The 25,182-nt window shown below is 43.4% G+C and overlaps 1 long non-coding RNA gene across 1 annotated transcript in view; it reads left to right on the forward strand.

The window, feature by feature from the left end:
- The first annotated feature begins 882 nt into the window (after nucleotides 1–882).
- Nucleotides 883–25,182, forward strand: part of LOC147915226 (uncharacterized) — a 34,811-nt gene continuing 10,511 nt past the window's right edge. The window contains exons 1-2 of the long non-coding RNA XR_015554522.1: nucleotides 883–1,417; nucleotides 20,470–20,655. This is a non-coding gene — a long non-coding RNA (uncharacterized LOC147915226). The remainder of the gene's footprint in view (nucleotides 1,418–20,469; nucleotides 20,656–25,182) is intronic.

Consider the following 25,182-nt stretch of genomic DNA (forward strand, 5'->3'; position numbering starts at 1 on the left):
GGCGCAAAAAGAACGGGCAGGGTTCCACTCTGCTGTCCACAGGATCACTAGGAGTCCAAATTGACTTGACGGCACTAACAACAACAAAAGGTACTTTTACAACTTTGTGGGATGATTCTTTTACAATAAATAGCATTTTTAATAACAGATCTTACATACATTGTTTCAAAGAACAAAAATGGCCCATATTTAAATGAGTTGGAAGGAATTATTTCAACAAACCTCTAGTGAATACCCATTAAACTATGTTATGCTAGATGCTAAGACAGAAGTGGTGAAGACTGACCAGCAAACAGAGGACACGAAATGCTAAAACAAAGGGAAAAATACCACTAGAGAATGTGAGCGAGAGACAAAGACCACATTAAATGTGAAGAAAGGGAAGTTCAGAGATAGGAAACGACTAAGATTTTAGATGGAGTGGCAGAGGTGAGATTAGAACTCTGGTTTTTCTGATGCCTGATCCAGTGTTCTCTCCATGACAGCACCCAAACGCTTTATTGTAATGCCGGTTCCCCAGCACAGGTGTAACATTTGTTATAACAGTGAAAACAATTCATGACACCTTACTATGTAACCTAAAGAACAAGCTTTCTCCAGGCCCACCTTCCTCGTGCTTTAGAGGAAATTTTATTTGGATTGATTTAAGTTATCTACTTTGTGGCATTAAACCCACTGGAGACTTAGTCTAGTTTTGCCTCAGGGAACTGTTTCCTCACAGTGACGGTGACAAACACACACACAACGTAACCGGATATTGCTCATCTGCCACACCTTAAAACTACCGCACAACAAGACTTTTCTATTCACAAAACAGGAAACAATTCAGAGGTATCTAAATCCTACGTCCCGAGAGTAATTACCTACAGTTGATACATAATTACTTTATAGTGCACAGTGTTTTCGTATCTATCACTGGAGTCTCAACAATCTAGTTACTCCTTAAGCGGGCAGCAAGGATCAGTGTGCGATGTCGGCTGGCTTACTAATTGCTGTGCCTTTAGATTTAGGAATACCTAGCGTATACCTATTTTTCAGAACAGAACAATAAGGCAGATAGTCTTATACATATTCATTCATTGGTTTGTATGCAGTCAGTCCTAGCAGGACCATCGCAGCTACAAACAAAAGCTGGATCTGGAGGTGAGCTGTTCTAGGCATTGTTTTGGTGAATCATGTGATTTACTTTCTTTTGAGCTCAGTTTTTGATCTGTAGACACTGAAATCCCACTGGTCTCTTCCCTGGCCTGGGGAATTCAGGGAGAAACAGGAGGGAAGACATAGCGGGAAAAGCTGATGCTCCCCCCTCGAAAGCTTCAGGAACTATTTTTAAACACGAAGGCCACGGTATCATTTGCCCTGTGCTCGCCTTTCACCCTCCCAGTGAGGACCCTCGTAACATTCTGCTTGCTTTGGGGTAAGTGAATTTAATTGAACAGGTAGTACCGTGGCATTTCAAGTTTCCCGGAAGGACTGTGGCGGTCACTCAGAGCCATCACATCTAGAGGAGGCGCGTTTCCCCGAGGGTTCTACCGTGGGGCAAGGGACGAAAGGGCTGGTCAGCTGGCCAGTCCTTCTCCCCTTTCAGTGAACTCGGCGACCGTCGGGTGCCCATGAGTGCACGCCCGGGCCCGGCCGCGCCGCCCGGCCTCACAGCGCTCGGCCCGCGGACGGTGGCGTTCAGCGTTGCCACTGAATACGAGCGAGGCTTGGCTGGGCTGCCGAGGGTGGGGGCGAGATGATTTCACAACGGTCGAGCGGGAAGGGCGCGCCCGCTCCGTCATTTCTAGAAGCCGGGAGCCTGCCAGGCGGCGGGGGCCCCATGGAAAGGCCGCGCACAAGCCGGAAGAACGGCGAGTCAGGAGCCACCCTGCGCACGCGCGGCGCCCCCTTCCGTCGCGTGACTGCGTCGAGCGGCTCCCTCCGCCAGCTGCCGGATCTAACTTGTCGGCCTTCTCCGTCCGCCGGCCGGCCGCCCTCGCGCCGCCGTGACGTAGCCGGCCCCGCCCTCCGCCCCCCGCGGCGCCGGGTTCTTGTGACGTCACAGCAGAATCCTCCCACTTAGTCCTGATTTGATGCGGAGCGCTGGGCGGGCCGGATGCGGAGCTCTCCTGCTCCTCCCCCGTCTGAACCTCTTTTGTAAAGGAAACCTCTTTTGTAATTTCCTAAGGCTTCGAATTAAGTCTTTTAACTGTGCCTGTTTCCTAATAAGGGTGCAAATGCGGCCACCTCTCAACTCCTTGCAAGCTGGGAGTTCTGTTAAAGTAAACTGCAGAATTTGTTATTATTCGAGTTGATTTGGAAGCTTTTACTTGTCGTTTTTATGTGTTCTCTTAGTGTGTAAATTGGAAAAAAGAGTGGCATCCATAAAATGACAGCCTTGTATATGGAGGCTGGGGTAACCAGTACCTAGATTGGCTTGGTGAGATTAATGTAATTTTAGTTTAGTTTAAATTTAGTTTTCGGTTGCATTATCCAGGAGTGGCATCTTGAAAGGCTGGCTATAAAAAGCCGTTAAAGAGCTTCGAGGAGTGGTTAATCGTTTTGTAAGCTATTTAAAGCCAAAATGGAAATCAAGGTATATTAGAAATAAAATAAGGATTTAAACTTATAAAGGGCGAAGGTTTTGTCTACGTTTTACAGATAATGAAATAGACCCGAAGGTTTCTGTGACTTGCCTGGGGTGGCGTTCAGGCCGCTGCTTTCACCGTGCAGATACTCTGGGCAGCTGGATTAAGGCGTCTTGAGAATCCGCTGGGCCTGGGCACCTATTGCCTCCTTTCTTCCCTTCCTCCCTAACTCGTCTTTTTCCCCTTGCTGTGATTTTGGTTCCCTTCCTGAGTTCTCGTGTGTGTGTGTGCGTGTGTGTGTGTGTGTGTGTGTGTGTGTGTGTCTCGCCTCCCCTTTTGCTTTCTCTGTTTCTTTAACTTCCTTGATAGGTCAGCCAGCCTTTCCTTCCTCTCCTTTAAAGCCTTTCTCTTAAATGACCATAAAAAGAAATAGAATAACTTAAAAAGTTTATTTTCATAAGGATTATTTTCTTGTTTTAAGGTTTTATTTCTGGGGGGGAGGGGAGTTCATACATAGATATAAAATTTCCTCTAGTAAAAGCTGCCTTCTGCTTCCATAGCTGTTCAGTGAAAGTAGGAGGAGTCTCTGTGTGTGTATGTGAATAGTGAAGAAAAGAGACAGTGTGTGGTGAGCTGTTTAGCATCAGAAACAGGAGAAAAATAATCTATATGAACAGGTGCTCTAAATGATGTAAAACTCAATTCAACATAACAACATAGCTGTAGGTTCTATAAAACTCCAGAAACACCCATCATTTCCGATCAGGCCCTGCACAGGCCTCAGTGATGCCTTTCCTCAAAGGATTTGCGGCTTCCCTGGAATAAACCTGTAGCTTTAGCTGCCCCAGAGGAAGTAATCATGGGGGTTCTATCTGTGAAATAATAAAATAATGTATCATCAGTGTTTCCAGACTACAAGGCCACCCTGTAGGCCTCTCGATGTTGTGGCACCTGTTCCCAGTTCTGCCAGTGGATGATGGTGTCCTTGTTCTGCACTTGGGGAACCTAAAGCACGGTGAGTCACTTGCCTAACACTAGAGACCTCCAAGGAGGCAGAGCTGCTGCTGCTGTTCCCAGTCAGCTAGTCTCTGAGTGAACATGTCTAGTAATAAAGAATATCTAATTTAAAGTGAAAAATAGAATTCGCTAGACCATACTCATACCAACTGACTGAAGTATGCTCTCTTATTACCAATTTATCTCTTTGGTGTTTGTCTGTCTTATTCTGCTTGGTCAACAGTAACTTGAAGAAATTGATTGGAATTTTGTATTTTGCTAAAGCATTTGAAGTTACTCCTGAAGTTTGGTTTATGTTTTAGTTTTATTTGAAAGTTGCTTAGAGATTAAATCTATTTTTCCCCAGCTTTATTGAGACATAATTGACAAATCACATTGTATAAGTGCTGATTTGATACATTTATATATTGCAAAATAATTACCACCATAGCATTAGCTAACACCTCCATCCTGTCACATAATTACCATTTCTTTTTTGTAATGAGAATATTTAAGATCTACTCTCTTAGCAACATTCATTCAAGTATATCATACAGTATTATCAGCTATAATCACCACGCTATACATTAGATCCCCCGAACTTATTAATCTTGTAAGTGGGAAGTTTGTACCCTTTGACCCCTATCTCCCCATTTCTTCCACCCCCACCCGCTGGTAACTACCACTCTACTGTCTGTTTCTCTGAGTTTGGCTTTGTTAAGAAGAAAACCACAGGCCCAAAATGGTGTCACTCGTGCCAAAAGCCCATGATACCAAACCTAGATTTGATACCTGATATAATTGCAGTTTTAACCTCTCCCAGAAATGCAGTCTTAACTAACCAGTCTGGAATTTTCTGGTCAAGCACCAGTAAGGTAATCTGCCACATGGTCCCTCTCTCTCCAACAGAGGAAGAATAGGTAATCTGTGTGATAAAACTCCCACCAGTTCCCTTCCCCCCAAGAAGATGTCATGGCCCAAAATAACCCTTTCTTTTTATTTGCTAGTGACTTCCTTGCCCCACCCTTCTTCCTATAAAAACCTTCCATTTTGTACAACCCCTGGGAGCGCCCTTCTACTTTCTAGATGGAATGAACTCAATTTGTGAATCGCTTAATAAAGCCAGTTAGAGCTTCAGATTTACTGGGTTGAATTTTAATTTTTAACAGCTTTTTTAGATTCCACATATAAGTGATATTGTACAGTCTTTGTCTTTTTCTGACTTATTTCACTTAGCATAATGTCCTGAAGTTTCATCCAAGTTGTCGCAAACTGCAAAATTTCCTTCTTTCTCATAGCTGAATAGTATTCATAGATAGCTATAGATAGATATATATTGGATATGGATAAAGAAGATGTTACACATACAAATAAATCACATCTTCTTTATGTATTCATCCGTTGATGGACGCTTAGGTTGTTTCCATATCTTGGCTCTTGTGAATAAAGCTGCAATGAACATGGGAGTGCAGACATTTCTCTGAGATCCTGATTTCAGTTCCTTTGGATATATACTCAGAAGTGGGATTGTTGGATCATATGGTTCTATTTTTAATTTTTTTAGGAACCTCCATACTGTTTTCCTTACGGCTATATCAATTGCATTCCCACCAACAGTGCACAATGATTCCCTTTTCTCCACACCCTCACAAACACTTGTTATCTCTTGTCTTCTTGATAATAACCATTCTAACAGGTGTGAGGTGATAACTCATTGTGGTTTTGATTTGTATTTCCCTAATGATTAATGATATGGAGCACCTTTTCATGTGCCTGTTAGCCATTTGTATGTCATCTTTGGAAAAATGTCTATTCAGCTCCTCTGCCCATTTTTTATTGGGTTGTTTTTTTTATTTTATTTTTTTTGCTGTTGAGTTATATGAATTCTTTATATATTTTGGAAATTAACCCCGTATCAGGTATATGATTTGCAGATATTTTCTACCATTCTGTAAGTTGTCTTTTCATTTTGTTGATTGTTTCTTTTGCTATGCAGAAGCTTTTTAGTTTGATGTAGTTCCACTTATTGATTTTTTTGCTTTTCTTGCCTGTGCTTTTGGTGTCATATCCAGGAAATTGCTGCCAAGACCAATGTCAAGGAGCTTTTGTCCTATGTTTTCTTCTAGGAGTTTTATGGTATCAGATCTTATGTTTAAGTCTTTAATCCATTTCAAGTTTATTTTTGTGAGTGGTGTAAGATAGGGGTCCAATTTGATTTTTCTGCATGCAGTTATCTAGTTTTCCCAATAAGAGAGATCTTAAATGTTCTCAACATAACAACAATAGCAAAAGTGGTAATTATGTGAGGTGAAGGATGTGTTAACCACCCTTATTTATTTTAATGTTTATTGTGGTAAACATTTCACAATATATACATGTATCAAATCATTACATTGTGCACTTTAAACGTACATAATGTTATATGTCAATTGTATCTCAATAAAGCTGGGGAAAAGAAAACGAAAAAAGAATTGTTCATTTCAATGACACTTGGTAGCTGGATAGCAAAAACAGAAAAAGTGGTACACTCTGATCTTTAATCCAAACATTTATGTTAGGATAAATTATTCTCATAATGTATGTGTCATGCTGTAAGTCTATCTGAAGTCTGTAGTTCACAGTTCACAGAAACACTATTATTCTATATTATTATTTTTCCCCCCCAAATTTTATCTTCCAGGATGGTGATTCTTTAACTTTTATGTCTTATACCTCACCATAAAGTTGGGAACCTGGATCCCAGAATAGTAGAAACACAAAGCTTGCTTACTCCAAGGAGCATTTTATCTATAGGATTTTATTATTATCCTTAACATATACAGTGTTTTGAGGATCAAAAAAAAAACAAGGAAAAAGCAAGAGCATTGTTGGGGGTTAGTTTTATTTTTGTGGCTTAAAAATAATGCTTGTATTAGTCTTTAAAATGTCAGCAATAGTGTTGACATTTTTACTGCAGGCGCTGTAAAACATATAGACATGAAATAGTCTCATCACCAGAGAAGTTGTGCTGGTCAATTCTCCTATTGGGAAGCTTGAGGATTCACTTTACTAACGTCTGCATTCGGGGGATACAATTCGAAAGGGAGATTCGAAGGGCAAGGTTTGCTAACTTTATCCTTCTGTCTTACAACAAAGATAGAAGCTCTCACAATTAACAAGCAATTTGAACAGAAAGCATTAGCAAGGCTGGTGAACGGGCCTTATGTGTCTCATTGCTCTGAAGCTGTAGTAGAAAACATCAAGTGGAACAATACGTATGTGCAAAGATTGCTTCAGATTATTTGGAAAAACTTTTATTCCAAAGTATTGTGAACTTTCGTTCTGCAGATAATTGGAGTATTTTTGGATAATGAATCTATCCATTCATATTGATATGTCTTTGACCCTCGTACTCTGTTCCAGTTACTGCTGCTGCTTAATAAATTGACCCAAATCTAGCATCTTGAAACCACCATTTCATTATGTTCATGGATTTTGTGGGTCAGGACTTCAGACTGGGCCCAGCGGGGATGGTTGATCTCTTCCCCTGGAGGTCTCAGGTCTCATCCCTGGGGCTAGGCTGGCCCAGAGACCAGGACTGTTGACAGGAGCAACTGCGCATGGCTTCTTTACGTGGTCAGCTCCCTTAGAGCTAGTGTTCTCAGGGTCATTAGTGGTTCGCGGGGCAGCGCTGGGCTCCATGCTTGAGTGTTCTAGTGCATAGGGCAGATGCTGCATTGCCTTTTATGACCCAGCCTCACTATTGTGTCCACTGTATTGGTTGAAGGGGTCATAAGCCGGCCCAGCTTCAAGAATTGTGCCCATAGCAGCCCCCCCCCAACCCCAAAGAGGAATGTCAGAAGACTTAGGGCCATGTGCTAAAACTCCCACGTACTTTATATCCAACTCTCTCACACTCATATTTGACTCTAAAACAATTTTCCTTTCGATATTTTCTCAAAGTGAATACAACATCTTCATAAAATCCCCCACGTGGGATCTAAGGCCACTGAAGCCGTCATGTATTGATTTTTCTTTCTCAGGGGAAGCAGATGGAATTATCAGACTGTGCCTACTGTTTTTAAACAAGGCTTGCCAATATCTGTGCGTCCCTTCCAAGAGATGGGCCATACTTCCGCAATGAGAGAGGAGAACATGTAATCATCCCTTTTTAAAGAAATCAATTCTTTCATTTAGAAATCATACTTGCTTGCTTTCGTTGTTCATTCTGTGAAGATATATGTCTCTGCAGATAGTCTGACTGAGCAGGAGCTTGTCATAAAATCATAAAAATGGTTAAAGCGTGTCTGATGGTCCAGATTAGGGTGAAGCAAGTGAGGTACTTGCTTCAGCTGCAAAACTTAAGGTGGCACCAAAACCCTCAGTAGTCAAGGCAAATATTTTAATGCAGTATTTTAGCAAATCAAAACTAATGCCAAGCACTCCATAATAAAATATCAAAATTTTGAATAAAGACAGTGTGTTCAGGGGCCAGCCCGGTGGTGTAGCGATTAAGTGCGTGCGCTCTGCTGCGCTGGCCCGGGGTTCACCGGTTCGGATCCCGGGCGCGCACCAACGCTGGCTTGTCAAGCCATGCTGTGGCGGCGTCCCATATAAAGTAGAGGAAGACGAGCATGGATGTTAGCCCGGGGCCAATCTTCCTCAGCAAAAAGAGGAGGATTGGCATCAGATGTTAGCTCAGGGCTGATCTTCCTCACAAAAAAAAAAAAAAAAAGTCAGTGTATTCATTTTCTAGGGCTTCTGTAACAAAGTACCATAAACTGGGTGGCTTAAAACAACAGAATGTATTGTCTCCCAGTTCTGGAGGCTCTCAGGAGACACAGGTGCCTCTCCCCTGGTTTCTGGTGGTTGCTGCAATCTTTGGTGTTCCTTGGCTTGTAGCTGCATCATTCCAATCTCTGCCTCTGTCTTCGCATGGCCTGTGTGTCTGTGTGTCTCGTCATCTTATAATGACACCAGTCATTGGATTTAGCATCTACCCTAATCCAGTCTGATCTGATCTTATTTCCAAATAAGGTGACATTCTGAGGCTCCGGGTGGACATGAGTTTTGGGGAGATATTATTTAACACTGCAGACAGGGTCAGCATTACTGATTTTTCCTTTTGCCTCAGGATCCAGTATGGCTCAGCAGGGCATCCCCTACTTCAGCAGCCTGCACGGGCTGGCCATTGCCACTTGAGCTGCTATTGCATCAGTTCTGGGGCCCGAGACTGAGAAGTTTCCCCCACTGCCCTGCTCCAGCTTCCACATACATCTCTGATGACTCTGAAATCTCTCTCTGGCCTCACTGCTTTCTTGAGTTCTAGACTCCTTGTCCAAAGTCTCCTGGATGTCCCAACTTGTTAGCCTGCGGGCGTCTCAAATTTAAGTTGTATCTCACTGAGCTTTTATGTCTTCTTGCCCTTTATTGGCGTGATCCTCCACCCTGCCCCCACAGAACAAGCAGTTGAGAGTCATTCTTAACTCTGGTCTCTCCCTCTCCTCCAACATCTCCTCTCTTCCACCTCAGGGGTGGTTCTAGATCACCATCCTCTGCAGTAGTCACAGTCTTTATCAGCAGGTATCCCCTGGGTATGGAGATGTGCCTGTAGAGTATTATGTTGATCGTGATCTGCTTGGAAAAGAAGAATTGCTGTGACTTTGTTACGGGTTTAGATGTTAAGCATATTTTAGCTCCAAAAGTACAGTGAGTTAGCGATAATTTTGTAGTTGTCGGCATGACTTGGCCGTTATGTTTTGACGTTCAGTATTGCTAACCTTGGTCATCCTAAGCAAATTCCTTGTATTCTCTCTCACCTGTAAATGCTCCCTTCACCTCCTTGCTCTCACAGAAACCCCACTCTCCCTGAGGGCACTGCTCCCTCCAGCCCCCCACAGCATGGCTCTTCACAGGCCTTCTGCCACCTCTGCGCCTGGAGGCGGGGTGGATGTCTCCTCTCTCCTCCTGGTTGCCTCCAGACCAGTTCTCCTCCTCCCTACCCCTATGCCCATTTTTAGTTGTATGTTTTTGGTGAGGAAGATTGGCCCTGAGCTAACATCCGTGCCAACGTTCCTCTATTTTGTATGTGGGACGCTGCCACAGCATGGCTTGATGAGTGGTGTGTAGGTCTGCACCCGGGATCTGAACCTGCAAACCCCAGGCTGCCAAAGCCCAGCACGTGAACTTAACCACTAGGCCACTGGGCTGGCCCCTAGTCTTGTGTTATCAGACTATACCACATTCTACTCATCCATAGTGCATTCATATATGGACCCTTGGGTCCTTCCCCTGCATTTTTTGAAGATTTTTATCTCCAAGCTCACCGCCATTCTCTGAAGCTACTCCTGATTTCAGTATCCAAGTGGATGATCTTCCAGTAGCCTGGCCTCATGGTTCCTTTGTAACTGAACCAAAGTGGGTCCACTTCTAGGTGAGTTGAAATCAGAGCCTTCGCTGGAAGGCAGTTTCTCTGCCACAAATAAGGAGCGCATGGGGAATTATTTCCCAAAGCCATGGCTCCCTGAGCCTGGGACAGCAGGGGGCTGTTATTTCAGATGGGAATAAATATTCAAAAGGGAGAGGTGGGTATTCGCTTGCACAGGCTCAGTTGGAAAACATGCTTCCACATACGTTGCGTGTTATGATAATAAGGCTTAGGCTCCTCCTGGGGTGGTGGTTTTAGCATTAAAATGAAGTGAAGGGCAACTTCAGGTCATCTCTCGGCTCATCTTGGCAGGTGCTGCTCTTAAGGTGGGGCTTGGTCTGGTTCAGGGTGGTTGATGATTGCATCTCTCAACAACAGCAACAGAAAACAGTTTGGAGGGCTGCCCCGTGGCTTAGGGGTTAAGTGCGCGCGCTCCACTGCTGCCGGCCCGGGTTCGGATCCCGGGCGCGCACCGACGCACCGCTTCTCTGGCCATGCTGGGGCCGCATCCCACATACAGCAACTAGAAGGATGTGCAGCTGTGACATACAACTGTCTACTGGGGCTTTGGGGGAAAATAAATAAATAAAATTATCAAAAAAAAAAAAAAGAAAACAGTTTGGAGAAGCAGTTAAATGTTTCTGAAACCTCCCTTGAGTTTCTCAATTAGTTCCTCAATTAGTCAGTGACTTTGACTTTCCCTCCTCCAGTAATCATGTCCTCTCCCCTGTCACAGCTGCTTGACTCCCATGGATCTGCTCTGAACTTTGTCAGAACACTTCCTAGCCTTACTCTCCATCTCATTCTACCACCTCCAGTCTTTGCAGCTGGCTCCATCTAGCAGTACTTTTCACCTCCCGTCGTAGTCTCACTGTTCTCCTTACCTGGCTTAAATTTCATCATCGGTCATTATAATCACTCCCCTGCATAACTCTCAGCTCTCTACGTAAACTCACTCAGCATAACAGCTGTGGGAAAACGCTCAACCATGCCAACTGGGCTTGCTCTAAATGCACAAGTCCACCCCCAAGTGGACCTTTTATTGTGTCTGACAACCACACATTTCCCTGGAACATTCATCCTCTCCTAGATAACCCTTCTGGACAACGTGCACACTCTGCTAGATTACCAGTTTTCACACCTTCCTTTATTTCTTCCAACCTCCGATGCATCTCCCGTCCTCACTCTTTCAGGTTTCCTAAGAGAACAGAAGTGCTATGAAGGAAGAGAACTTCCAGCTCTCACCGCCACGGCCGCCACCATCCACATCTGGGCAGAGCGTCGATTCTGCCTTCCCTCCTGTTTCTGAGGGTGGACTGTCCGTGTTTCTAGCTATGGGTGGCCCCTTTGCCTGTGCCCAAGATCAATTAGCAATCAGTTAATACATTGGTCTGTCAATGGATTATTTTCATCAGTACACAATATGTGCTTTGCCTAATTAAAAAATTTCTCTCCCATCTCCTCCAGCTACTGCTCCATTCTTCTGCTCTCCTTCACAGCAAACCCCTCATCATTCCTCCAGCTCCTCTCTTTCCATCCTTTCATGGATCCCTTCAGATCGGGTCTCACCCTTGCCGTGCCACCAAACCTGTTCTTGTCAAGGTCATAATGACCTCCATAAACTGGTTAATTCTCATACCTCACCTTTCTTGACCTACCAGCAGCTAAGACACAGTGGCCTCCTAATTGGCTTCCCTGCTTGTACCCATGTCCCCTTGTAGTTTATTCTCAATACAGAAGCTACAATGATCCTTTTAACACCTAAATTAGCTCATTTCATTCCTCTACCCAATAAATTCAGAATAAAAGCCAAAATCCATACCATGTCCTCAAAGCCCCCTGAACTGACCTCTCAGGAACTCTGGAAACTCCCTCTGCCGCTCCCTGCTTAGCCACTCCCCTCCACCCACACTGGTTTCCCAGCTGTTCTCCTGACAGGCCTGGGTGTGCTGGCCCTCAGGGCATCTCTGCAGGGAGTTTGCTCTGCCTGGAAGGCTCTCCACCATTACTCTGTGCTTCTTCCCTCCTCCCTTCTTCCACACACAGCACTAGAATGTCACCCCTCAAAGGCAGGGAGGCTGGTCTCTTCATTTACTGCTGTAATCTCAGTGCTGAGGACTGTGTAAGGACTGTGCCCAACACACAGTGGGCCCTCATCCAATGTTTGTTGAATGACTGGAAGAGTGTCATGTTTTGTCCTGACCATGTGCCTTCCAACATGTTCTATTGCCTTGGCCTGGAATGCCCTTCCTCCCACCTGGGAAATGTTCATTTCTTCAGACCCACCTTTTTTGGTGAAAAATCTTTTTCCCTAGGCAGTCTCTCTTGTCTATCACCCATACTGGTGCTTTTAAATATACTTAACCACAATATTTTTATTATACTTAGGAAATTTAACATTGACACAATAATATTTTCTAATATATAGTCCCTGTCCCTACTCAGATTTCCCCAACTGTGTCAGTAATGTCTTTAAAAAATTTTTAAATCTAAGATTTAATCAAGGATCACACATTATCTTGTTTTTAAAATTTGCTTAGTTTTTAATGTATCTTATCACTAATTCATGCCCATAATTCCCAGGACAAAAGTAAAATCCCCTCTCAGCAAGGTCAAATAAATGAGAAAATCTATTAGTTCTGTTTTTTTTTTTTTTTTTTGGAGATGCCCCTCCCATAGGTCTCCATCCAGAGTTCTGTGTCGTGGGCCTCCTGCACAGCTTCCTCCTGACACTTCCCTTTACCATGTGAATGCAAGCAAGCCGTAATCAACCTATAAGTCAAAATTGGGGTGAGTTTACTATGAGCCAGGTTTGAGGACTATAGCCTGGGGCCTGCCTTTCCCCAAGGTAGGAAGGACACCAAAGAAAGTGGAGTGTACAGAGTGGTTATACACCATCTTGGAACGAAAAGCATACCTCACATATGACAGGAATGTCTCTTTTACTACTGTCATGAGATGCTTAGCTGGCACAGCAGGTCAGTGGTCACAAGGTGAGCACAGCAGGTCAGTAATTAATCCTTAGTTTCTAGGAAGAGATGCTTATCCTTAAGGAAATGCCGATATGGGGGGAAGCTACATCCCTCTCTTTAGGGGAAGCTACATCCCTATCATTCTTGTCTTTGGGACACAGTAAATGTTTAAAGCAGATGCACAATGCATACTCAACAGGCCACATCAGACCCTTTTGGAAAAACAAGGTCAGGCCAAATTAGTTGTAAACCAACTGGCTTCCTCATATACTCCTATATATCCTATTGCTTGTCATTTATTTATCAACCACCATCAAGAATTCCCTTCACCTCTCTCCTATGTTGGATTCTGTGTGTCGTGGACCCCAGGTCTCCCTCTGTCTTGATTTACTCCCTTGTTTTGGTAGAAAACACCCTCCAGTAGCTTCTTGTGGAAGGGCGTATTGAAGGCAAGGTTTTTGAGAATGTATATGTCTAAAAAGACCTGTATTCTACCCTTGTCACTGCCCAAGGAGGGTCTTCTGTTCGCCGCAAGACATGCCACTAGTCAAGAGACAAGGTGGTAGGAGAAAAAGGGCTTTTTATTACAGCTTGCTAGCAAGAGGGCAGATGGCCAACTAATGTTTCAAAGAACTATCTTACAGGACAAAGACTACAGGCCAGTTATATAGAGGGCGATGGGGAGGCATCTGGTCTCAGGGTGGGGGCATCCATCTGGTCTTAGTTCCTGGCAGTCTTTTGTTTTACTGGATATGCATCAGAGACCAAAGCAATGCCGTATACTCTGATCTTTCAGTTGTCATTGATTATGGCTATCAGCATAGACTGTCTGGGGGTCATCGCATTCCTAAGGAACTCAAAAGAACAAAGTTATCAACTTATAGCAGTTGGGAGGGGCTACAAAGTCCAGAGTTAGTCAGAGGTCATCCAAAGTTACCATATGGTCTCTTCTTTTCTACAATATGGCTTCCCTTATGTCAACCTTGTCTTGAGCTGGTATCACCCTCAAACTCTATTGAGAGTTTGGTTGGATATAGACTGCTAGGTGTAAAAATAATTTACTCAATATTTTGAAGGTGTTTTTCTATTGACTTCTAGTTTCCAATGTGGTTTAGACATCCAGTATGTTCTGATTACTTAGTCTATGGACATACCTGTTTTTCTCCCTGCTCTGAAGCCTATTAGGATTCTTTCTTTATCCCTCATGTTCTGAAATTGTACAGTGATATACCTTAGATATATATTTTTTTAATTCAATAGGCTAGGTACCAGGTAGATGCCTTCAATCTGGAAACTCATTTCTTTCAGTTTGGGAGAATGTTCTTTTATTATTTATTCAATAATTACCTCCCTTTGATTTATTCTCATTTCCCTTTCTAGAACTTCTGTTAGTCCAATGTTGGGAGGTCTGGGTTTGTCTCCAAATGTTCCTACCATTTTTTTTCTTCTTTTCTTTTCGTTTTTCTTTTTTTTTTTTAATTTTATGGGACTTTTCCTTAAAATTCTCTTTTAACATTTCTACTGAAATAGTTTTCATTCTGGTTATTATATTTTTAATTTCCAAAAGCCCTTTCTTGTTCTCTGACTGCTTCTTTCTTTTTAAAAAAACTTTTTAATAGCACCTTATTCTTGGATCATTGGTGCAACAGCTTTTCTTCTTTTTCAGAGGATACTCGTTAGTTTCTTTGCAATTTTCTTCTATTGTCCACACTGTCTCTGTTTTTTCTAAGTCCCCCCCCACCCCTTTTTGCTTTGGTCTATATCTCTTATGTTGGAAGCTTTCCTAAAACGTCTGGTGATTCTTGGCTGTCTGTCTGTATATAAGAATGAGGATGGAAAAAGCTGATTTTAGTGGGAAGGGGGAAGCCTGATGAGTGGTGAGCTTCACTGGAGGATTAACAAGCCAGGAGTGAGCCGATTTCTGGAGTTCTTGCCCAGTGTTAGAGCCCAGAAGCACCCATTACTCTCTAGCTTTGGAGGGAACAAATCGGCCTGGCCCAACAGCTTTCTGGGAAATAAGTGGGCAAAGGGGTTGGATGGTCTTGTGGACCAATAGGTAGATTTCTCCCAATTTTATTCCATTTTCAGTTCACCCCTGGCTCCTGCCTTTCCAGGCCCAGGAGGCACTTTTCATCTCTGAGCCGCCAGGGTTCGGGGGTGGGATAGGCTTGCTTCTCACTGGCGCCCCTTTGTTGGTGCTTGGTTTCAGCTTTTTCCTAGGTTAGTCACACTCAGCCATCGGTTGCCAACTTCCTAAAAATGTGATTTGGTCTGCTGTTTTTTTCTCTCCCATTTTTTATTTCCTTGTGGATTTATAACTTTTACTTTCCTTTTCTGTCTTTTGAGAGGGGTTTGGAAGAGAGTGGAGATAAAAAGCATGTGTTGAATTCTCCATCTTTTTAGGTAATTAATCATTCATTATTAAACTTTTTAGATGGTCACAGCATGGTTTTCCCTTAGAAGAGGACTTCTTCATCACTTATCTAATTAAATATGCTGTACTTTGTCCTGGGAATGAATATTCCACCAGTTAAAGGAACTTGGTATGTGTTAGGGCCATCTAGTGGACAACTTGAATTTAGCACCATAAACTTTACATCTGACAGGGTGCCTTCTGAAACCTACGGAAAGAGCTAGAAAGCATCACTACTATGTTCTTTGTGTCGCTATGCAAAATCTCCCTAAATAGAAGGGTCTCCTCTATTATGTGGAAAGAAAACACACACATTTATTTTGTAGTTTATTTTATTACCTGTTTTATTTCATCTTTATGGCTAGCTTCAGGTCTTGCTGTTGAAATTTAAAATGTTTCTCTCTTAATATCCTTGTGTGAGATAAAAAAATAACACACTTAACTATTCTCTTTTCTTTACAACAGTCTTTTTATTCAACAAGGATTGGATTCTATTTCTCTCTCCTCTGGGGTGTTTCCCTAGTCCATGGCTGACCTTTCCTAGGAATTAATTGAAAAGGAAATGGCAGATACGATTTGGCTGCTGGACCCAGTAAACCAGCAGAGACCAGGCATGGAGGGAGTTGTGGCCAGCTGGGACAAGCTGCCAGGGAATTATGCTGCTCTGTGGTTGTTAAGACTTCATGTTACCCCAGTGAATTGAAAAGACACAAGCTATCCAGTCTCTCAATCTCACCCTCAATAATTTACTTAAAAAAAAAAAAGCTGATCTGAATATTCAGGCAGAAATTTAAAATTACTTCTCTCTTTTCATTACTCCAAAAGGATTTTATGTCTGTAGCTGTAGAACCTGCTGTGGATATTCCTAGGCCCCAATTCAGGCAACTCCTGAGAGTTCCCACAGGGTCAAAATATATGAATCACCAGTGCTTGGGCCAAGTGCAAACCAATTAAGGTTTTAAATAGATCAAGTGTGAGGTGAAACCTGCTGCATAATTTAACTGCCATTTGGTAGCCAAGTGTCGTTATTAGTTCTCAATCAAAACAGTTTTGGTGCTTTCTAGTATTTTTCTTAGGGTGATTTACCAAATAGTTTTGAGTCAGGGATATTATAGCTGCTTCTGCTCTTGGAGTGAAATGGAATTGGAATATTTCCTCATCATAAAAAATGTTGAACAGCTTGAAATGTGCATAAGTCCCAGCTCTTATTCCAGGCACATATGCTTATCTGGCTGCAAAACAGAGAGATGTAGCTTAGTTTGGCTCCTAGGTCATTAAATAGCACCAGTAGTTATGATGTGTTACTTTATAATTGAAAAATAAAAAGACAAATATATGTAATGTCAGGTAACTAGTATAGGAACAAAATTCTAAATATTGATGGCCAGAGGACTTAAAGGATCGACCTTCAGTCTCAGAAACTTGAAGAACTGTGAGAGAGACATATCATTTGTCCATAAGTAAATGCCATGGACAAGCAAATTAGTGTGATAATAATAAGAGTGGTGGTGGTTGCAGCAGCTAACATGTATTTTACACTTAATGCTAGACACTGTTCTGAGTGCTCTACTTATATTAACTCATTTGATCTTCACAACAACCTAATGAAGTAGGTACCATTATTACACCCGTTTTATAGACAAAATCGAGGCACAGAGTGGTTAAATTGCATGCCCACTAGGGAGAGGCTGAGTAGCAATCAGAATATTTGGAGTGTTCCTTAGTCTCTTAGCTCGTTTGGATTTTGCTTAGTATGCTTTGGCTGAGGGATCCTTGGAGAATCATGAAAATCCCTCTCATAGAACCAGGGCACAGTCTGGGCTGGGGCTTTAGGTGGGGTTTGGGGTTTGGCTCAAGGCTGAGGGAGAGCAAACAGGGCTCTCTCTGGGTCTCTGACCAGATCAGCTTTGGTTAGACCTGCCCGCTCCTCTGGCTCTGTGGGAGTGAACTGCCCCTGGAGGACTGAGAGTAGATTTCACTTTTGTATAGTTGTGGAGTGGGGTTATTTGTAACCTCCTTCCCAGCTCTTTACTACACAGAGTAGAGACTTGATTGATTTGAGTGTAACCAAACTAGCTGTGGTTATGCAATAAATAGGACATCATTAAGCCTTTTTCTTCTTGTTGGTCTCAAATCTGGTTCTCTCCTTTCACTTCAGACATGTGACCATTTAAAGCCTTAAAGAAAACAAATGAGTTTAATACTTTACGTAGAGCTTTGTTGATTTCAGCGAGCCTCACAAAGTGCTTTTGAGGTCGATAACAGTAGGTTTATTGTCCTCGGTGTACAGATAAGGAAACTGGGACTCAGAGAGATTAAGTGGCTTGCCAAAGTTCACGTGACTGTTGACCATGGAATCAAGACTAGAACACCTAGGTATTTCACTGCATTTGTTAACACACACATTTTTCCAGGCTTGTAGTATGAATATGTGTGCATGCATAAATGACAATACCAATTAAATTTTAAGTAAGGTAGCCTAATATAAAAGTGAAAATTTTGCTAATTCCAATGTTATCATCTATTTTCTACTTTCCCAGTTACTGTTTAGAGATCTTCAAAAGAAAGTCAGATAACCAAATCAGTTAGATAGGATCGACAGTTTAGGTATTTTACAGACCCAAAGACAGAATCTAGGTAATCTTTCAAGGTTAACTCTAGTCCTCTAATTTTATTTTTTAATTAAAAAAGTAGAATTCTAATTCTTTAAAAAAAATTTTATTCATCAAATGACATACCTCTACAGCAGTTTCACAAGCTTGTCGTGCCTAGTACAATTTATCCAGAAGGAGGCAGCATTTTACTATTAAATTGCTGCTTCTGCAAAGATTCTAACAAGTATTTTTCTTTTTTTCTTTAAAGATGCAGATTACCTAATCACACACATCCAAACCTTTCAGGGCAAAGATTCTTGGAAATCACTAAAGCTTTGCGTACTGAAACAGTTTTAAAATCCAAATCTTGCTCAGATGAACTGCATCTAAAATTACAAATAGCATATATAGTGGCCAAATTCATCGGCAGGAACTGTTTTTGCAAGAAAGATGCTGATCAAAACAGAGTTGAACAGAAAATGGGGCAGAAGAAAGGGAAAATGTGTGATTCAATTATTGCTGACTCGTAGAAAATAAGTATTTGGTTGATAAGAAATCAACTTTTGAGGGAAAAAACCTTTAATTCACTGAGAAATAAGGATAATAAATTCGTTTTAATCATCTACTTAGTCTCATATATGTAACTTGCTTCTTTCCTTGCTGTCATAGAATCATGGGATCTTTAGAGGAGGCCTTGAAATTTCATGTGACACATTTCCGTGATTGCAGGTCAGAACTCATTTCATCCATCCAGGGAAGTGAGAGTCTATCTGCTTTCAAAAAATTAGGAAGAAAGGGATTCCAACATGATAGGGCAAACGAAATTATAAGAATGATGGGATGGCAAGGGGGACTTTTTCTGTTGCCCCGGATTTGACAGAAGGCCCAGAGCTAAAAACAGTAATTGGGGTCTGACACTTTCTCCCAAGTTTTCCTAAGGGGCTAACGAACTGGGCATCAGTCCCCACCTACATCCCATGCCCCTTCATCCCCAGTCACTGGTCTGTAGAAGAAGCCTGAGGAGGATGGTGGTGGCCGTTCCTCCCCTCCCACTAGAGAGGGTCTTCTCCTGACCCCCATTGCCAAGTAAAGAAAGAGGCTCCACAACAGTGGCTTTTCAGGACTCTGCCTGGTCACCTCTGCTTAGGCAGCAGACTTGCTAGGCTGCTATTCCTACCAGAGCAGAGAAGATGGAAGCTGGAGAGACCTGGCTGGCCAGGTGGAAGAGGTGACAGGGGGACAGTCAGTTTGCCCACCCATTATGTGGCATGACCAGGGTATGAGAAGTTCCTTAGGACCAGAGGACAGACAGAAAGCAGCTATCCTTGAGCCACCTGGCTATAACCCCCCACCAAGGACTGTGTACCATGACTTGGGGTATATTACTGGGATAGTTGAGGGGGTGGGTGGGAGAGGTCCAGCTAGAGCTGAATCTTCCATATGGGGCACTGTGTGGTAGGAAGACCCCCTGACTAAATTTCACACGTGCTCCCAAGTGGCGAACTTTAGACGCTGGCATGCACACACGGGGTCGTGGAAATGCAGAGCAGCTGACAGAGAGGGGCTACAGCTGTCTCTTTCCTTCCCTTTCTTTCCAATTCCAATACTTGAGGGGAGCCAGGCCTGGGAGAGGGAGGAGGGGGTGTCTCAGAGCCAAGACTCCCACCAACCTCATCTCACTACAAGTAGTCAGGGTCCTGACAAGGGCCTTCTCTGGAGGGGTGGGATAGGAAGGAGAGAGAATTTACATAGAGTTTGAAATTGAAGTTTTAGATGGTCTTTTTTTAATATCCAAAAGTGAATAGAAAGCGATGCAATCTGCTGAGGATGTCATGGAGTGAAGGGAAAGGGAAATGTGGAGAGAGGATGAAGGCAGGTGCAATTCTGATCAGCATTTCCACTGTGTGGGTTTTTCCCCCACACCACCAAGCAATTCTCCAGACTCCAGCAGGGTGTCCTATAATTCAACTCAATCCTGACATTACCTGCCCAGAGCTAGCATCAGATCCCACAGGGTAAGGGCTCAGTCCCATGACTGCCCCACTTCAGATGCCAGTCCCAAGTCCAGATTGCTACCTCTGCTTCTGCCCAGCTGGCTATAAATCAGAGGTTCCCACAATCCGCTCCTTGGGTTCGATTAATTTGCTAGAGCATCTCACAGAACTCAGGAAACCAGTTTCCTCACTAGATTACTGGTTTATTACAAAGGGTATTAAAGGATATGAATCAACTGCCAGATGAAGAGATAACACAGGACAAGGTCCCAAATGAAGGAGCTCCTGACCCTGTGGAGTTTGGGACCTGGCTCAGTGGCATGTGGCAGGGTTCTGGTTCACCAAGCTAGAAGCTCTCTGAACTTCGTCCTTTTGAAACTGGCAGACAGTTAGCCATTGATGATTAGGTAGCTAGGAACTAAAATTTTTTCTTCTTTTTGCAATTACTGGTTATAGCTTTTAGCCGTTCCCCCGCCCACTGTTAACTGTGCTGTTTAGGTAATATGCTATCTGACTCCTACTAGGTTCCTACAGATAACATCTCCCTGGAGCCTGGGTCACCATGGTAATGAGTGTTTGAGCTGTGTTTCAGGAATTAGAACTCCTTGTCTACTTCAGACCGGTTGAGACGACCAACCCATCAACTGGGCTCAAGCAGATGTCCGATAAGCGACCTTTGGACGTCAAGAGGCTAAAAACTCCCCCCTCAGGTATGCTAACACCGCCATTTTGTGAACATGTGTCCTATGAAGAGGCATGAAGTCTGACTACGCTTGCGCAGATCATCAATTACCTCACCTCTCCTCACCTCCAATCATCTATCTCCACACTTCAGACCACCTTGCCTCCTACCCCATAAATATCCCTGAGTCCTTATTTTCGAGGAGGTGGATTTGAGACTTGTTCTCCCATTTTCCTCACTTGGTTGCCTTGTGATTAAACCCCCTCTCTCTGCAATCTCGTTGTCTTGGTGTTTGGCTTTCCTAGTGATGGGCAAAAATGAACCTGTAACAGTAACACTTTTGGGTTTTTATGGCGGCTTCATTACATAGGCATGATTGGTTCAGTCATTGGCCATTGGTGACTGATTCAACCTTCAGGCCCTCTCCCCTCTCCAGAGGTCAGGGGGGTGGGACTGAAAGTTACAGCCCTCTAACTGCAGGGTTGGTTCCCCTGCACCCAGCCCCCATCCTTAGGTGCTTCCCGGAGTCACCTCCTCAACCTAACAAAAGACAACTTCATGGCTCTCACTTAGGGAATTCCAAGGGTTTTTGGAGCTCTGTGCCAGGAAAAGGGTGAAGACCAAATATATATTTCTTATTATAAGTCACAATATCACAGCAGGGATTAGGAAAAAGTTAGATTATTTCATATTTATATCCCATTAGGTAGAGATAAATTGGCTACATAAGTATATAATGGGAATGCTTTTTAAAAGCTGATATAATACTTTTTAATTGTGTATATATATATATACATACAATTATTTTTGTATATTTTATAAGTTTTGTATATTGTATAAATACAATATGTTTATATATATATATGTTTTTTTTTTGCAGGGGAAGATTCACCCTAAGCTAACATCTGTTGCTAGTCTTCCTCCTTTTTCTTCCTTTCTCCACCCAAAGCCCCAGTACATAGTTGTGAATAGTTGTAAGTTCTTCTGGTTCTTCTGTGTGAGCTGCTGCCACAACATGGCTACCGACAGACGCGTGGTGTGGTTCCACTCCCGGGAACTGAACCTGGGCTGCCAAAGTGGAGCGTGCCAGACTTTTAACCACTAGGCCATCAGGGCTGGCTCTAAAAACTGATGTAATATTTATTTTTCCTAATTCCTGTTCCTCCTCCAGCCTTCACCATTTAGGCTTATTTCCCAGGGAAGGAAAGAACAGTATCAAAGAAACTCTGAAGGAAATTGTGACAATCGGTGTTTTCCATGCAATGGGAAGAGAAAGTAGATAACACTTCTAGTTTTAGGAAGCATGTACACACGCACTCTACACCCGAGACAAAGAGAGAGGAGACCGCAGGAGGGAGGAAGGAAAGCGCTCAGATAAGAGGACCCTGGTTTTCTCCCCATACTTTCATGGCCAAAGGAGAGAGGGAGTTAAAAATAACCATATCTTTTTGGGGGGAGTATTCCTAGAGCAGGGAGGTTTGTTTCTAGTTTCCTAGATACAGACTGGGAAAACTTGAAGACATCTAAAAGATTCATGGTATTCAATATGGAACCACCCAGCAGTGAAGTAGAAATGGCTGAAGATAGCATCTAAGCTTAGACAGAGTCAAACATAGAGTAACAAAAGTTCCTTGGCGTCTGTGTGATGTGGAAGGATTCAGAAGTTCTTACGCGTCCTGGTGCAGGAATGGAAAGCAGAGGCTGCTAGGGCTGGGGTAGCAATGGGTGGGATGACCCCAGTGCAGGCTTCTCTCAGGTGCTGCTGGAAGATAAGGTAGAGAGAGACTCACAGAGAACTTGCAGGGCCAGCCTGGGCTAAGGTGGAGACAGTTAATGGAGGAAATGACCCCTGAGACTCCAAGCTTTGCTAAGAGAACTGACCACAAATGTCTCCAGCAGGGTATGACCAGGTGGTGCAGGGTATATCTCTGAGGAGGCCTTCAGCTGACCCCAGGGATATGCAACCTCTGCCCTACACTTAAGTTCCCATCTTGGGAGGAGGGAGGAACAAGAGAGGAGAGCCTAGTCTTAGAGGAATTTTGAACGTTGACTGCGTATTTATCTGGACTGTTTGAACCAAAGTAACTGACTGATTCTTAACTGGTGAGTTTGTAGCTCCCCTTATCCCACCCTGTGCCCCCACCTCCAAAGGTGTGAATGGGGACATATTAGTCTTTTGGGGCTGCCATAACAAAATACCACAGACTGGCTTAAACAACACAAATTTATTTTCTCACAGTTCTGGAGGCTGGAAGTCCAAGATCAAGATGCCAGCAGATTTGGTTCCTGGTGAGATTTCTCTTCCTGGCTGGCAGGTGGCCGCATTCTCACTGTGTCCTCACAAGGCAGAGAAAGAGAGCTCTAGTGTCTCTTCCTCTTCTTATAAGGGCACCAATCCCATCGTGAGAGCCCCACCTTCATGACCTCATCTAAACCCAGTTATCTCCCAAAGGCCCATCTCCAAATACCATCACATTGGGAGTTAGGGCTTCAACATGAATAGGGGGCGGGTCAGAGGGGGAAACAATTTAATTTATAGCAGTGGGCTTGGGAGGAAGTTTATATCATTTATAGAAAAAGCGTGATACCACAATCTATTGGCATGTATAAATTACCGTGTGTCATTAAAAAACAAATCCTATTACAAGTATTTTTAGTTCCCACCTCTCCACCCATGGGAATACTGTTTGTGCACAGAGCAAGAGACGGAGAGGGTGGAGGGAGGGGGAAAGAAGGAAGTAAAAAGAGGCTGAGAAGAAGAAAAAGAGAAAATGAGAGGGAGATGAGAGGGAGAGAGGAGTGACCTGCAGAAGGGGAGAGAGTGGGAGGGAGGAAAGGAGAAGGAGGAGGAGCCTGAGGAGGAGAAGGACTCAGAGCCCACTGGAGCAGTGGAGTTTGCCAGATGGACTGGAATTTGCGGGGAAGAGGAATGAGAGAGATTCTCAGGTAGCTGCTCCATGATGTGTGATGTGACACCCTGTTGGTCTCCTCAAGACACCTTCTGTCGAGAAACACGGTCCTTTCCCTTGCTTGCACTTGCTCTCCTGTTTCTGATTCTTGAGTGTGTTGGGACCTGGGGGCTTTAGTGTCACACACTGTTCACACAGGGTGACCCAGGCTAAAGTTCAACAGGCCCCGTTATGGTAGAGTCTGTCCTGTGTCTGGTCCCTTATGTCGGCATTGATGACACCCCTTCCTGTTTGTCCTGTGGGAGAGCAGTCTGTCCCTGACCTGTTCAACAGCCATTTTATTTTATTTTTTTATTTTATTTATTTTTTTTGTAAGGAGATCAGTCCTGTGCTAACATCTGCCAATCCTCTTCTTTTTTTTTGCTGAGGAAGACTGGCCCTGGGCTAACATCCATGCCCATCTTCCTCCATTTTATATGGGACACCACCACAGCATGGCCTGACAAGCAGTGCATTGGTGCGCACCCGGGATCTGAACCAGTGAACCCCGGGCTGCTGCAGCGGAGCGAGTGCACTTAACCGCTTGTGCCACCAGGCCGGCCCCTCAACAGCCATTTTATTTCTTATTTTTATTTTTTTTGTGAGGGAGATCAGCCCTGAGCTAACATCCGTGCTAATCCTCCTCTTTTTGCTGAGGAAGACCGGCTCTGAGCTAACATCTATTGCCAGTCCTCCTCCTTTTTTTCCCCCAAAGCCCCAGTAGATAGTTGTATGTCATAGATGCACACCCTTCTAGTTGCTGTACGTGGGACACAGCCTCAGCATGGCCAGAGAAGCAGTGCGTTGGTGCACGCCAGGGATCCGAACTCTGGCCGCCAGCAGCAGAGCGCGTGCACTTAACCGCTAAGCCACGGGGCCAGCCCGACAACAGCCATTTTAAAGTGAAGTCTGAGAGGAGGTTGTCCTCCAGGTTTTTCTCTCCTGGCTGGAATAACCCAGTTTCTTTATTCTTTTCTCCTAAGTGGCTGTAGGCCTTCCTTCTGAGTCCTTTTGTTGTCCGTAGCCTTTCTGGCATTTGCCCTGTCCGTCTTTAGCTAACTAGCCTGGAGTAGCATTAGCACACACCACACGTAGTGCTTGGCTCGTGTAGTTCTGAGTCATGCTCTATCTCTTTCAACGGCTTTACATTTATTTCTTCAGACTATTTGCTTAATTAAATAAAAGTTCACATTTTAGTTATAATGGTCCCAGTGATATCAACTATCTGCTGAGTTATTCTGACTCCTTCAGACTCAGATCTCTGCCTTTTGCAATAACATTGGCTAGAGGACAGCAGTGTTATATGATACTTTTCTGATAGTCTATTTTCAATGTAAAACTCTTAGTGAATATTTAGAAGTTTGGTTTATTAAAAAGTTTAGAATGTGTGTTTACTTAAAACGAGAGAACTTTAAGTTTATCATAAATGTCTATTTTGGGTGATTACTTCCCTAATGTAGCATAATATAAAAAAATACTGAACATTCCATTCAACCATGTGGGACAAACTGGGAATTCTCAAGGATTAAATTTCAGCATAAGAAAATGAGAAAATTCCATACAATTAAGAGGAGACAGGAAGAAGGAAATGGTAAGTTTGTAATTTT

The sequence above is a fragment of the Ceratotherium simum genome, chromosome 15, assembly GCF_057802395.1.
Source record: "Ceratotherium simum simum isolate JZ-2026a chromosome 15, ASM5780239v1, whole genome shotgun sequence".
In the NCBI taxonomy this organism is placed as follows: Eukaryota; Metazoa; Chordata; class Mammalia; order Perissodactyla; family Rhinocerotidae; genus Ceratotherium; species Ceratotherium simum.